The sequence below is a fragment of the Tympanuchus pallidicinctus genome, unplaced genomic scaffold, assembly GCF_026119805.1.
Source record: "Tympanuchus pallidicinctus isolate F22 unplaced genomic scaffold, pur_lepc_1.0 scaffold16, whole genome shotgun sequence".
Taxonomy (NCBI): domain Eukaryota; kingdom Metazoa; phylum Chordata; class Aves; order Galliformes; family Phasianidae; genus Tympanuchus; species Tympanuchus pallidicinctus.
The window spans coordinates 9,722,324-9,736,023 of NW_026294679.1; the positions used below are offsets into that span (position 1 = coordinate 9,722,324).

A 13,700-nucleotide genomic window follows, 5' to 3' on the forward strand; every position below is an offset into this window, starting at 1 on the left:
TTCATACCTGACCAAATTTATTGATGCAATTCAAAATTGATTTGTCTTACTATTAATCAAGAATTATCCACCATACAACTACATTTGTCATGACTTCAAAAGAAAGATCTCGAATTCTCATTTGTGCAAGGTAACAGAAATCGTTGTGCATCACAGAAGTGCTTCCCCATGCCAGCAGCCTCAAAGTTAACATAGGAAATAGATCTGCTTGCCTCTAACTTGAACATGAGCATGTTCCCTATGAGTCAAAAAGATTTTAATCCATCTTCACGCACCAAGAAAATGCTGCATGAAGACACTGCCTGCTGAGAACCACCACCAAAAGCAACACTACCACTTCTCCCAGTATGACAACCCACATTTCAGAGCAGAGCTTGCAGAGAAGCCTGTGATGTAACAGCAAGCAATGCCGCTAAATAATATAGATTACATTCTTCTGAGTCAATACCAAAATACCGACCTACTCCATTTTTGAAACAACGACACTCAGAGATTGCAAAATTGACTTACAAGAGAAATAACAGCTTGACGTTGCTATGGCCACTACAGTTACAGGATATTTCTTAAAGAAACAGTTTTTTTTCCTCATGTTTAAGCTAGCAAAGGCAACTTTGTGTATCAGCTCAAGGTCACATAGGTTGTTCCCTATGCCAATTTTTTTTAAGCACCCTAATTCTAATGCCATCCCTGCGAAGCAGGCTGGGAAGGATGAGACCTGCAGCAAGAATCATAACAAGGTGGCCCCACACTCACCTCCAGCAGCACATGCAGTGGAAATGAGCCCAGCAGAGTCAGGATCCAGCTCACTCCATCCCACCATCAGTAAGCCCACACCACTTGCCTGGCTCCATTGGATCCCAGCCACTCCACAAGCACTGCAGATGCATCACCCCCAAAATCATCCTTTTCTTAAATAGAAGACCAGCTGTGTCAATCCTCGGGCAAGAGCGGAGCATAATAAGCGATTTAGCCAAGGCATCACTGCACCCCCAGAGATCCTGGAGCACAGCAGCACTCCATCTATTGGCCAAGAATGAAGGACTGCTCAGCCATCAGTGCATGCACTGATCCTGACACCGAGAACCCTCAGTCCCTCCCCGCTTCAGGTTTCACATTCCCCCAGTGAAAACTAAATATCAGCGATGACTTATTCTAAAACACAACACGAAATCCTGAGAACCTGAGAATGCAAAAGCTTGCAAAGCTATAACTGGTATCCACTAGTAGTGAGTGTGCACAGAGTTCAGGAGCTCACACACTTCTTACTCACAGAGCACCCACCAACCCTACAGGGGAATAGGGAGGCTCCTGGACCCTGTGCCCCCCCCATACACCAGGCCCAGCACAGGAGGCATCTGTACAACCCAAAATCTCCTCAATTTCAGCAAAGCCTAGAGTCTGGGGTCACAACTTCACTCCTCTGGTACCAAAGCCGATTGCAGCAACAACTTGTCCTGCCTGAGAGTCATCCAGCAAATATAAACATGGAGTCTTTTATAACCTTCTGGCAATCATTTTTTGGTATTTTTTTTACCTATTGATTTTATAACTCAGCTCCCCCACTGATGAGCTCCACCCAGCTGAGGCACAACCCTACACTCTTCCCTATGCTTAGGATCACACCACCACCCTCTAGGTGCTCTGGGGGTGCTGGTGGACACAAAGCAGCAGACGGGCTCAACCCACCTGTAATGTACAGATGCTGAGCAGAGCCACACTGCAGTCATGCCAGCTGGTAATGCAGATGCTGCCAATCTGCTGGACTGAAACGAGCTCCAATTCATAGACGCACTTACCAAACTTACTCTGAATTTTTATATAAGAGAAGAAAACAGTCTGCAAACTCAGGAATTGGGAGCAAACTCCCCAAGGCCCCGTGTAACCCTCCTCACTGAAGTTAAAGGCATAAACACCCAATTTTCTCCTAACATACACAGACTTAGAGCACAGCAGGACACGGAGCAGTTCCCAAAGCTGTAGGAGCAAAGAGTGGAGAAGAGGAGGGCCAGATGTTGGCCACAGCTTTTGGGGGTGCTGCCGGCGAGCAGCGCCGTGCCAAGACGGCGTGTGCTTGGGAATGGGATCCCTGGCAAACAGCAAAGGTAGAGCTGAAAGCGACGGAACATTTCCAAAGCCCAGCCCTCGTGGAAGATATAAATTATAAGCCGTTTTCTGAGCCTCGCATGGGTTGCCGCGTCTCGTGATAGCGCCAAGCGCTCCATCGTTACAATCGCTTCCAACACCGCCCTGCATTAGCGATTTCTGCACAGAGGCGCGCGCTATTTCAGATCGGCGCTGAGGCAAAAAGACAGCATTGCAGCACCCGGAGAGCCCGCGGGCGGCAGCGCGGCCCCGCAGAGCCCCCCCCCGACCGCGGGGCGCCGCACCCGTGGAGGGACGGAGCGACCCCCGGCTCTCGGCGCGGAGCTTAGGGAAGCGCGGACGGGAAACGGCGCAACTCCGCAGCGATCGAGCCGGGCGGTTCCGCGGCGTTACGGAGGTCGGGTCACCGCTCGTACCGGGTTAACAGGGGCAGAGCCGGGCCCCGCGGTGCTCCCGGTGCGCGCACCGCAGCCCCGCAGCCTTCGTGCGCCCGCAGCAGGGATGCGCGCACTCACACACACACGCACGCACGCACACGCTCAGCACGCCGGGCCGCGCGGCCGCAAACTTCACCCCCCAGTAGCGGCGGGGGGAGCGGACATCTTGGGGCAGCCCCGCACCGCCTCCCCCCATTCTCTGCTGAGCAGGGAGACATTTTACCGAGCCCGAACCCCGGCGGCTCGGCTCCCGCTTTCCCCTCCCCACTCCGAAAGGCAGCGGCGCCGCGCGGCGTTACCTCGGAGCCCCGCGCCTCACTCCATCCCTCCGGCGGCGGCGGGCGCGGGAGCCCAGCACCGCGGCGGGCGGGGAGGGGCGGAGGGGAGGGCCGGGGGCAGGAGGGGGCGGAACGATGTGGCAGGAAGGGACACCTGGGCTCCTCCCCTCCGCTGCTATCTGCCCGCGGCCGTGCCCTGCCCCCAGCGCCGCTCGGCCAAGTTTGAGGGGCCGCGAGGAGGAGGAGAGGGAGAAGGAGGGGGGAGTGAGGAGGAGGGGGGGGGTGGAAAAAAAAAAAAAAGAAAAAAAAAAAAGAAGGAGGAGGTGGTTCTGACGAAGCTCCGCCCGCCGCCCTCCATTGTTGCCCAGCCACCCTCACTGCCGATGGAGTGGCACTCGCGGTGGGGGGAGCTGCATGGGGGAGGCATGAGGCATAGGAGAAGGCTCTCGGAGGAAAGGAGGCAGGGTGTGTGTGTATGTGTGCAGAAAATGCAGAGGCTGCTTTTGGCCAGTTCTGTTCTCGGTTTTACGCGGCCGCAAGGCATTCTGTGGTCGCAGCGCTCTGCGGCTGCTGTCGGCTCTTTTCTGCTCTGCACCCGAAGTCGGTGGTTTCTCGGGTTCGAGGTTTGCTGGGCAGTATCTGGGCGGTGCTGGGCAGCCGTCGGGATGTACAGAACCGCGGGGGGATATACGGCTTTACATGCAAAGAGTCTGTGATTATATTTTTAATTAATTTTAAGGCTCAAAAGTTGCCTAAAACGTGCTTGAAAGGCTTAGAAGTTCCTTTTGTGACCAGATGTAAGGCTACTCGCATAGCTCAGCTTTGAGATGTTTCAGGGCAAACCTCATAACTCAGGGATCTGCTGACCGTCGTGATAGAATGAGAGGAAACGTCATAGAATCATAGAATCACCAAGGTTGGAAAAGACCTAAAAGATCATCCAGTCCAACCGTTCACCTATTCCCAATAGCTCCTACTAAACCATGTCCCTCAACACAACATCCAGTCTTTCCTTGAACACCCCCAGGGTCGGTGACTCCACCACCTCCCTGGGCAGTGGTGCCAGGATGGCCCAGGTTGGATACTGGGAAAAGTTTCTTCTCCAAAAGAGCAGTGAAGCACTGGCACAGGCTGCCCAGGGAGGGGGGGAGTCACCATCCCTGGACGTGTTCAGCCATGGAGATGTGGTACTGAGGGATGTGGTTAGTGGACTTGGGGGGTGGGATGGTGTTGGATTTGGTGATCTTAATGGCCTTTTCCAACCCTCGTGATTCTATGATTCAGAGAGCTCCTCGGGGTCATTTCTGATAATGATGATGCACCACATCCCTGAGATGCTGGTCCCTCTGCAGAGGGCCTTGGAGACAAAATGTCTGCAGGCACCGCACTGTGCAGCCTGGGGTGCTTTAATTTGCAAATTGATAGCCAACGCTCAGACAGCCCCACCTGGCTGGAGCAGTATGTTGGGAGCCTGTAGGTGCTGGCCAATGATAACAGGTGCTGTTCCAGCTCGTCCCTTTATTTAATACAGGATCTCTAACTATCTGGTGCTTGTAGGGAATGAAAGCTTCCCTTGGGTACAGGAGGAGCGAGTGTGCTGGCAGACCTATACCTGCATGTGGAGTGCACTGGGAGGGATGGAGCAGTTGGCTTCCTCATTCATATTTATTCAGTGTAGCACTCATGGAAATAGCAGGGCATGTTTACCCCCACTTTTTTACTTCCTTTTAGGAAAAAAAAAGACAGTTGTGTCATGTTTTGATAAACTTTCAACCTGAAAAAATCCAAGGAATACGACCATTTAGCTGTGGTTTGGAAAGTGAAGGCAGTAGTACAGGGAAGTCCTTGGATCAGGAGTTCCCTTGGCTCCTGCTCTCTGCTCTCGGCACTCACACAGCCAGGGGACAGCCCTGGCATGGGGACAATGGGACAGGAACACATTTCAGCTGGAAATCACAGGAGAGTTGGCAACATCCAGTGGGGGTACTGGGAATGGAAAAATCTCACTGCTTTTGAGATGAAGCTTATTAAGTCATTACAGGATGTGGAAGCAGGGGACAGACCTGGTGTCTGGGGAGGTTGGTTTAAATGCTAAGGTGCTGCATGACATTGATCACACACCTGGGAATTTGAATTTCAGAGGCACTGGTGCTTATCCCAGCAGAATGCTTTCAGACATGTAAAGATGCATTCTTATGTGTTTATTGTAGGACAAGTTTTCTTCTCCTGGGCATGTGGATGAGCTTCACTATTACTTAGTCCTGAAAAGCTTATGGAGATGACAAATCCTTATGATTCAGTCCATAATTGGCTCACAAGCAGGACCAAGAAGAAACTTTCCTGCATGGGAGAGCCTTTTCCCATTAGTTTGGGAGGCTCATTTCCCTCCTTGGAGCGGTGCTTGGCCATGCCATCAGGCAGGGCTGTGCTGCAGGCTGCAGGGTGAGGTAGGGCAGGGATTGCTGCCACGAGCCCTGGGTGCTGCTACAGGAAGCGTCATGCTGCAGGGTAAAGCAATGGCTAGATAGGGTGGTAACAGCCAGGATGAATCTGCTGGGTCAGACCTTACTGAGTGAAACCAAACCCATAGTAAGCTACAGTAGCATTGCAGTTTTGGAGTGTGGGTCTTTGGGAAGTGCTAGTGCTCTGTTACTCTTTCTGGGCTTCGTGCTGTTGCTCCCTGTTTGCGGTGTCAACAAAACCCTCTCTTTCTGCACTCTTCTTGCATTCAGCTAAATAATCCCCAAAAAAGCAACCAGCAGATTACACACAGCAGATAAAGTGCTTCCTTTTTGGGTGCCTAATCCCACAGACATGCTTTGCCACTTGCACGGTGCCGCAGCCTTCTCGCCCTCTGAAAATCTATGTGTCTAATCAGGCGACCTTGCAGAGCTACTCATTAGAAACTTGGCCAAACCACAAACATTTGTTTCCTTGCTTTATGCCAAACTCTGAGAAAGGAGGAAGGAGTGGCACGGAGCTCATGTTAATGAGTTCTTCATTCCCCACAGAGAGATAATCAGAGCACTGCACTGAGATTCATCAACATTTTTTATTAGCACTTTAATGGCCTACATCTTTTTTTTTTTTTTTAAATTATTTTTTTCATTTTTAAGGAGTTCCTTCTGCTAAGAGCTAGATAATTCCTCCTGCAGCTGTGCTTTAGGAGCAGCTCAGGGGATGTGCATGCCAAATTACTTTAGCTCTAGTTAAATATACATATATATATATATACCACAAGATTTCCTGGGTGCCTCCTTTTTCAATCAAGGGCATTATGCCCTCAATCCATCTCTTCTGGGTTGCATGGAGTTTGGGGTTTCTTTCATGGTCAGTTCGGGTCTTTCATAAGATTCGAGGCAGTTTGTAGCTCCTAAAGTTGGGGCAGTGTCCCTCCTCCCATAGCAAACTGTGGTGGCCAGCAGCAAGGGCAGCTGTTCTGGGGTCCCTTAGGCTGGAAAGGGAGAGAGCTGCTGCTTTTATGCTGTCACTTAGGATGACTGTTGGCTGGAAACATCGCTACAGTTTCTTCCCATGCCTCCCCCACTCCCCAGTGACCAGGTTTCCTTCTGGTCTTCTGGAGAGGGCTGTGAGAATATATACATTAAAGACAGACGGGCAGTGAAATGCTGCAGGATAGCTGGGGTTATGAGAGTATTATAAAGGAATACTCTGTACTTTTTCCTGAATCGAACCCCAAGTGTTTCCTGTCAGACCTCAGCACAATGGGACTCAAATGTCCAGTTCATTACATTCACATTTCCTCCAAAGCTCAGCCTCTTTCCTTTAAATGCAGAGGACAGGAAGGAATGCTCTCTGCCCCCCACTTGTGTCTCTCCACTGACTTTGTCTCATTGGAAAGGGACTTTGAGGCATTCAGCATTCACTGCCATCAGTTGGTTGCCTCCCTTCAATCCATACTGCCTTGGGATCTGAGAGGTATAAATATGGAAGGATCCTGCTGAAATCAAAGAGAGCTTCACTGGGAGAACACTGGCATGAATGAAGCAAAATGAGATCCGTAGGGAATAAAATGCTAGTGCTGGGGGGAAAAAAATCAAGATTCACAGCACTAGTCCAGAAGAATAGTAGCTCATATCACATTTAAAAAAAAAACATAGTTCTCATTTCCTCCTTATCGCTGTAGGACAGGAAAGAACATCCTGCCTCTTTTAATATGAGCAAAATACAAGTTATTTTTGGAAGAAAAAAATCATGCTCAGAGCACATTTTTCAAAAGACATCTCTAATCTGTGATTCTGATGATGCACGTGAAGCAAAGCACATCCTTCTGCATGCAGAAACCCTGCTTTATCACCTCAGCACCATCCGCACTCAGGTGTCTGTTGTTTGAACAGGGGTTAGCAATGCTGTGCCCAGAAGCCATCTCCAGGGGGTGATGGGGGCAATGGTGGAAAGCTCAGCCCAGATATTGGGTCTTTCATGGTGAGCTCTGCAGGGGGCTTCTGTGATGGATTCCAGGGCAGGCTTCCACTTCTTTGTTATCTCCAAATGTAGGACAAAGCTCACCCCCTCAGTCTTTCTGCACTGGACTTCTTGTGCTAAGCACAGACCGATAGAGATGTGTGTGCTATCATCTCCTGGGCTGAAGTTTGGAAGTTTTGAGCATAAAGTCAAACTCAGGGCCTTTGGGATGGGCTGTTGCTTATTTTGTTTGATGGATTGCTTGAAAGGACAGCACAGAGATGAAATCAGCCTCAGATTTGTTAATGTGAATAAACAATATTAATTCATGAATAATGTTCTATTCTGATTCTGCGTAGGTGGCTGTTAATCCCAATGCCTCTTTTGAAGTAAGTAAGTAAGAGTGAAGAATATATGTTTGCACCATCTCTAATGATGAGGATAAACAAATTGTTAATCATTTACCAGTGCCAGATTAACAGACTCCACATGTACTATAAAAAGAGCTCTACTTTCACTTTAAAAACCATTAATTGAGTGTAAGATTTTAGCTCCTCTCCACGTGAAGGGCCCCAAATACTTAAGCAGGCTCTGGGGAATGACCTCATCTATAGTTTCTGAGCGTGTTTCCGAGGATACTAATGCTAGGAACAGATGCTTGTCAGTGATGAAACCCTGGGGTGCACAGCAGGGGCCAGGCGTGCCCATGGGACAGCCCAGACCCCAGTGTACAGCATGGGTCAGCAGCAGACCAGTCGAGCATCCTGGCACTCACCCATGATGTGCTGCAGCCCCCGAGAGCACGCTGAAAAAATCCATCCGGAGCTATTCCTATGAAGTCAGTGGATTACTCATGTGCTTAAAGCAGTGATTTCCCTAGCGGGACAAATTGTGTTCCATGGTTTTCATCCGCAAGGACGTGAGGTTGTTTCTGCTGACCGTCTCAGCTTGTTCTCAGACAGGAAGCAGAGCCGGGCAGCGCGGACCCAAAGTCAGCTGTGTGCAAACAGGCGGTGGAAACTCCCAACAGATCCACCACAGAGGTATGTGGATGGTTGCGAGGGGAAAACCCGCGCTTGTCTTTGCCCGGCAAATCCGGATAATTTTGCAGAACGTGTTTTAACCAGCTCCACGTCTGGCTCGTTCCCTGCTGCTGGCGCACAGTGAACTGCAACGTCAGGGGTTTTGACCGGGGTGCCTGAACTCTCTGGGACTCTGCAGGGAAAGACAAATGGATCTGCACGGCAGGCTTCCGTGTCACCGCCGTTCCCCTAAGGGAGATAAGGCAACTGTGGGGGAGGAAAAGCACAAATCCCCCTTAACAACAGTAATAAATAATTCTATGTGCAATCACTTATGTACTAGAGAATAACGTACAGTCACTTATACGCTAGAAAATAGAGCACAGATCCATTATCTAAGAGAGGTACTAAATCTGTGTAAATGTACAGCAGAAGAAGAAGCTCAAACCACTGTGCGGAAAACAGACCTCGGATTGTCTCAAGATAGATGGTGGAAAGACACCAAACATCAACAGAGTTCCCGAGAGTGGGAGATACATCAGTGCAAATTGAGTATCTGGTCCCCTGGAGTTCTGCAAATCATCAAAAAAGACATTAATGTCATTAGTAAAAGCAACAAACGTGCCTATACTTATTACTTATTTGTAATAAGATTTGGCTAATGTATAATTAGCAGGCTTCAGAAGTCTTAAACGACCTCTGAGATTAGTTTCTCTGTCACACTGAGGTTCACCAGAAAATTCCCATTGTTTCAATGGAGCTGCAGCTTCCCCGTCAGCTCCTACACCCTCATCTGGACTGCCATTAGCATATGCAAAACATCACATAAATCCATGAGAACTGTGTGTATATATACATAAACATGCATCAATTTTGTTTGATTATTTACTGTATGAGGATAGTCTTTGATCAGGAGATTTCCCAAGAGGAAATAGCACTCTTCTGCTAAGCAGGACAGCAAGCTATGCTATGGATTTGTGATGTGTACACACAGGATTACCCATCAGCTGGCTTGAACACATCCAGTTGTGCATGGTTGATGGAGCTGGCTCACTGTCCTTGTGCTGTGATGCTTTTCTCCACATTTGAGCACATCTGTAATGTTATTTAAACGCAAGCCTAACTAGGGATGCACATATCCAAAGAAATGGTGCACTGGGATGGGCACATCCTCATGCACCTGCTAGACTGGCTTCTTGACTTGGATCCTCAGGTCAAAAAGATTAATTGGGTGACACCAAAAGGCTCTGTACAAGACTGCAGTTTCAGTTACTGCTCCTCAGAAGGCTCTCAGGACTTCAGTCTTTGGTAGGCTTGTGTGTACTTGTTGGGAAAATGGTATTGGAAAGCTCAGATGACACTAAAGCAGATGAGTATGGTAATGTTGGAGCTGGTCTTCTGTCAAAGCTGCTGCATCCTCATCCAGCATCCTGCCTGATGTTCAGGTGTGAAACCAGCTCCAGATCTGCCAGCTCTGCTCTGTGTTCTACAAGTTTGTGTCTTTTCAAAGCTGTTGAATGCATGCACAAGAACCATCTGTTTCACTTCCTTTGCACTACCCGAGTGTGATTAGGCTGGTCTGGCACCAAGAAAATGGGGCTGGGTGCTTTCTGAACACCAGATGATGCTCTCACCCTCCAGGAGCACCCCTGCTACCTGGGGCTGGGGATGCAGCTCTTGTACAGAAGGCTTGGTCTAGGTCTCCTTTGTGCTATGCTCTGGAGCTAGGGGAGCTCAGGGCAGCTTCAGCTGCCATGCTTGTCTTAGAAACAGTTCAAATGCCATCTTTTTCCCATGTGGAGTTTGTTCCATGCAGAATTTGTTTCATGATCCATCTTCTGTTGCTGGCAGCAGTGCTGTGCCTCTGATGCTGTCAGAAAGCTACTCCTGCTCCACAGGACATGCAGCTGGGACATTGCCTTCCCATTGTGGGGACAGCGCTGGGACAGCTGCAGGCTGGGCATGGGAGGGAATCCTCCCTGTCCTTTCAGTGAACAATGTGGCCCCTTTACTGATGATGTATTTATCAGTAGTTCAAAACAAGATAGCAAAAATACTTTCCATGCTGTGCAATTGGCTTCCTAGATCCAGCTACAGAAATGATGCTGGTGTTGTCAAGGGTTATCGGTGAAATTTCTAATGCAAATGAAAAGATAACACAGTGTTAAAAAAAAAAAAAAAAGAGTAGATTCATGAAGTGAGATTGTATTTCTGTCTCTGCTGTAAACTTTGTGCGTGAACACAAGCAGGTTCTCAAGAGGAAATGCTTTCACTGAATTTGCATCTCCAAGCAAATAAGGCCAAGCTTTCAGATACAAGAATTTCCTTTCAAATCGGAATGCAGCAGGTATTGCCATAATTCACAACCTGGGTGTTCTTTTTCCCAAGCCCAGACTAAAGTGTCCTGAGCCTCTGATGACTCCAGTGGGATCTGACACTGTATTTCTACTGCAAAGCCTGCTGCCCGGCAGGCAGCACCAGCTGTGCTTGCAAAGTTCTGTGTGGATCCTGCATTTCTCTCAGACGAAGTCAAACTGTTGATTCGAGACTGATGAACTGCTGTGAATACTCTGCTTTATCAGAGGAAATAGTTGGAGGCTGAAGTCTTGGTCCCTGACAAGTCTTTGCGAGGATATTAGCATGTCTTGCCAAGATCTAGTAATTCCCTCGCAGCCAATGCAACATTCCTCAGAGGCCATAAGGCGAGATGGGAAAGGGGATCATGTGGCTCTGTATAGGCTCAGTGAGCTACTACACAGAAAGAGATACATCAAAACCCACCGCATGTTGGTGGATCTATTAGAAGCATCTCTCTTTCAAATGTCTAGTGTAAGAAAGAAAAGGACGTATTTTTGAATGCTGTCCATGCAATTTGATATACTGAGCAAAACAAATAGTGTGGAAATCTAGGGATAATACAAGGGAATTGGGGAAGAAGATGTATTGTACAGCTATTACTAGCTTTTGTTTGCCTGCTCTCTGGTGAAACCAGAGTGTCAAGAGAAGAAAAACAGAGAGATACTAAACCTGATCCCTGTATGTAACAGTTCATGCAAAACTCTGCCCTTCTGGGAGCTCCCCATTGTAGGTTAAACCCAACTTTCAAAAGATGAGAAGCAGGTTTTCAATTATGGCATCGAGAACTCCGCAGTGGGGATTACAAGAGGATGATCCAGTGAGATGTGCTCTTTGAGACTTGCTTTTAATTCATCCAGAGGATGAACCCTCAGACTGGTTCTCTTGTAAGCATCCAGGTCTGCACAGAGCAGGGCATCAGGCACCAGCAGTGGAAATGGGGCTACTGGTGTACTTCCATGGCTGTGCTGTGCTCATGCTAAAATATGGTGTGCTCGGTTATCTGTGAAGACAGCCTTGCTGCATGCTGATTTGGGTACCTTTGTGCCACGCACCATTGCCAGGCTGTTTCTCCAGCCTGAAGGGCAATGGGAATTGTACCAGCAGCTTCAGAGAAAACAGACCAGCAGGGAGGGCTTTGCATCTCCTATGCTAAGGATCTTTATTTGGTTCAGCACTCATTATTCTGACAGTTGTCTCATTTATTCACTTTTTACATCAAAATCCATTCCTTCAAAGCTTATGTTAAGCCTTAAGCTTCAGCATGTGCTAATAGTATTAATCACTCTGAAAATATCTCTGTCTTCTCCACTATCTGTAGCTATGTTGATGATACTGCTTTGGCTCAATGTTTTGTCCCAGCTCACTGGGAGTGGCTCTTGAGTGACTAAATAGATGCACAGCAAGGGGCAGGGGCAGGAGACAAAAGAAAGTTGAAGGGATGTCATTTGGTTGTGCCCCCATGTTTCAGAGTTTGTGCTGAGGCACTCTTAGCTGCAGCATGGTTCAGCCCTGGATTCTTCCAAATTTCCTCTATACATTCCATCTGTTGTGGAGGAAACATCACACAGCACACCCAGGGTGGCAAAGACAGACCAGACATCTTCCACGAAGGGTCCTACCATCACTGGCATCAAGGGCACATGAGATCTGTGGACAGGAGAGCCAGCTCTTGGAACCAGTTTGGGATCCTGCAGATCAAGTTAAGCATCCTGCCCATATGTTTTTAGTCTTTTTATTAGCCAGGTTCCTGTATGTGCATTTCTTCAGAAAAATGGAAGATATTCTGGATGGCTTTGAAACCTTCTCTTGGATGTATTAAGATGTAACATAATGTGTGGAATCACCAGCAGAGAAATTCAGCTAGGACTAAAAATAGTTTTCTATTTCAAAAAAATTCTTGTTCAAAAAAATGCTGGTGTCCAGTTTTGTGATTTTTATGTTTCTTTTATACAATGGACAGTCTTAAAGTAAAAACATCCTCTTGGGCACAATCTTATTTCTTTTACAATTGGCTGAACCAGGTTCTCTGTTGTTCCTGATCACAGAATATCTCACAGCTAGCTACAGCAACTGTGGAAAAGTACTGGTAACAGCAGAAAGGTTGCAAGTACAGCATGTTAGCTTATTGGAATATAACTTAACTGCTGAAAAACAAACGATGGTTACAAGCACATGACCAGTCACTTTGTGCTTCTTGGCCCATGGCTTAAGAACTGCAAATTAGTAGAAAAATAGTTCACAGTTAATTAAAATCTTTACTGTGGTAGAGGTCAGTAGAGATGGCTCTGCCCACAATTGCACACAGAAAACTTTCAGCACACTTGACAAATCACTTCCCATATCTTATTTTCCCGTTTTTAGATAGCACAAAATGCTTGCAGACCTTTTCCACAACCCACAGCAGGTTCCAGAAAAACAAATTCCACCATGGGCCATTTGGTAGACTCAGGATTACTATGGATATATTACTGTTCTACTGCAAGTTGCACATGCTGAAATAGTCCTTGAGGTGGAAAAGATAAGGTTATTTTTAGACATTGGTAGTACATGAAAATGTAAAATACATGGTGTGGTATGTAGGTAGGACTGGATCAGAATACTCATTTCTTCTTCACTGATCATCTATTTTGACTCTTTGGGGTAGTAGTCTTCTTTCAGCTCAGAGCACATTGTCGTTGTTTATGTTAACGTTAGCATGTGATTATAGCTAGGAAAGACTAATCAACTTGCAGCCCAGCTCTTTTCTAGTGAATGTTTTGCCATGAGGCATGCTTAAGAAGTCTGGAAATGAGCATAAAATTGAAATGAGCTACTTCATGCCTTTTACTACTGCAGGAACAATAGCCATGTCCCAGAACAAATTTATTGAGAAAATCATTTTTGCTGTCAACACTAGTGGGGAAAAGTCCAAATTCCCATTCAAGCTCAAGCACAGTTGCCCAAGTTAAACAAACGTTAAAAAATAGTATTTTGTGATTATTTTTACTTCCTTCAAAAAAATGCAGTACATATTTTCATTGCAGGCTAAGATGTTCTCGTCAGATGCAACACTTTGTATTACCTGTTGCTGATGCTTC

General features: G+C 47.4%; 1 protein-coding gene across 3 annotated transcripts in view; it reads right to left on the reverse strand.

Annotated features, from left to right (window-relative positions):
• ADD3 (adducin 3) overlaps nt 1-2,937 on the reverse strand; it is a 91,680-nt gene extending 88,743 nt beyond the window's left edge. For 2 of the 3 annotated variants that reach the window (XM_052676814.1, XM_052676810.1), the window contains exon 1: nt 2,840-2,937. The gene's annotated coding sequence lies outside the window, so the exon portion shown is untranslated. The remainder of the gene's footprint in view (nt 1-2,839) is intronic. The other variant, XM_052676813.1, reaches the window with a different exon arrangement.
• Nucleotides 2,938-13,700: the final 10,763 nt, after the last annotated feature.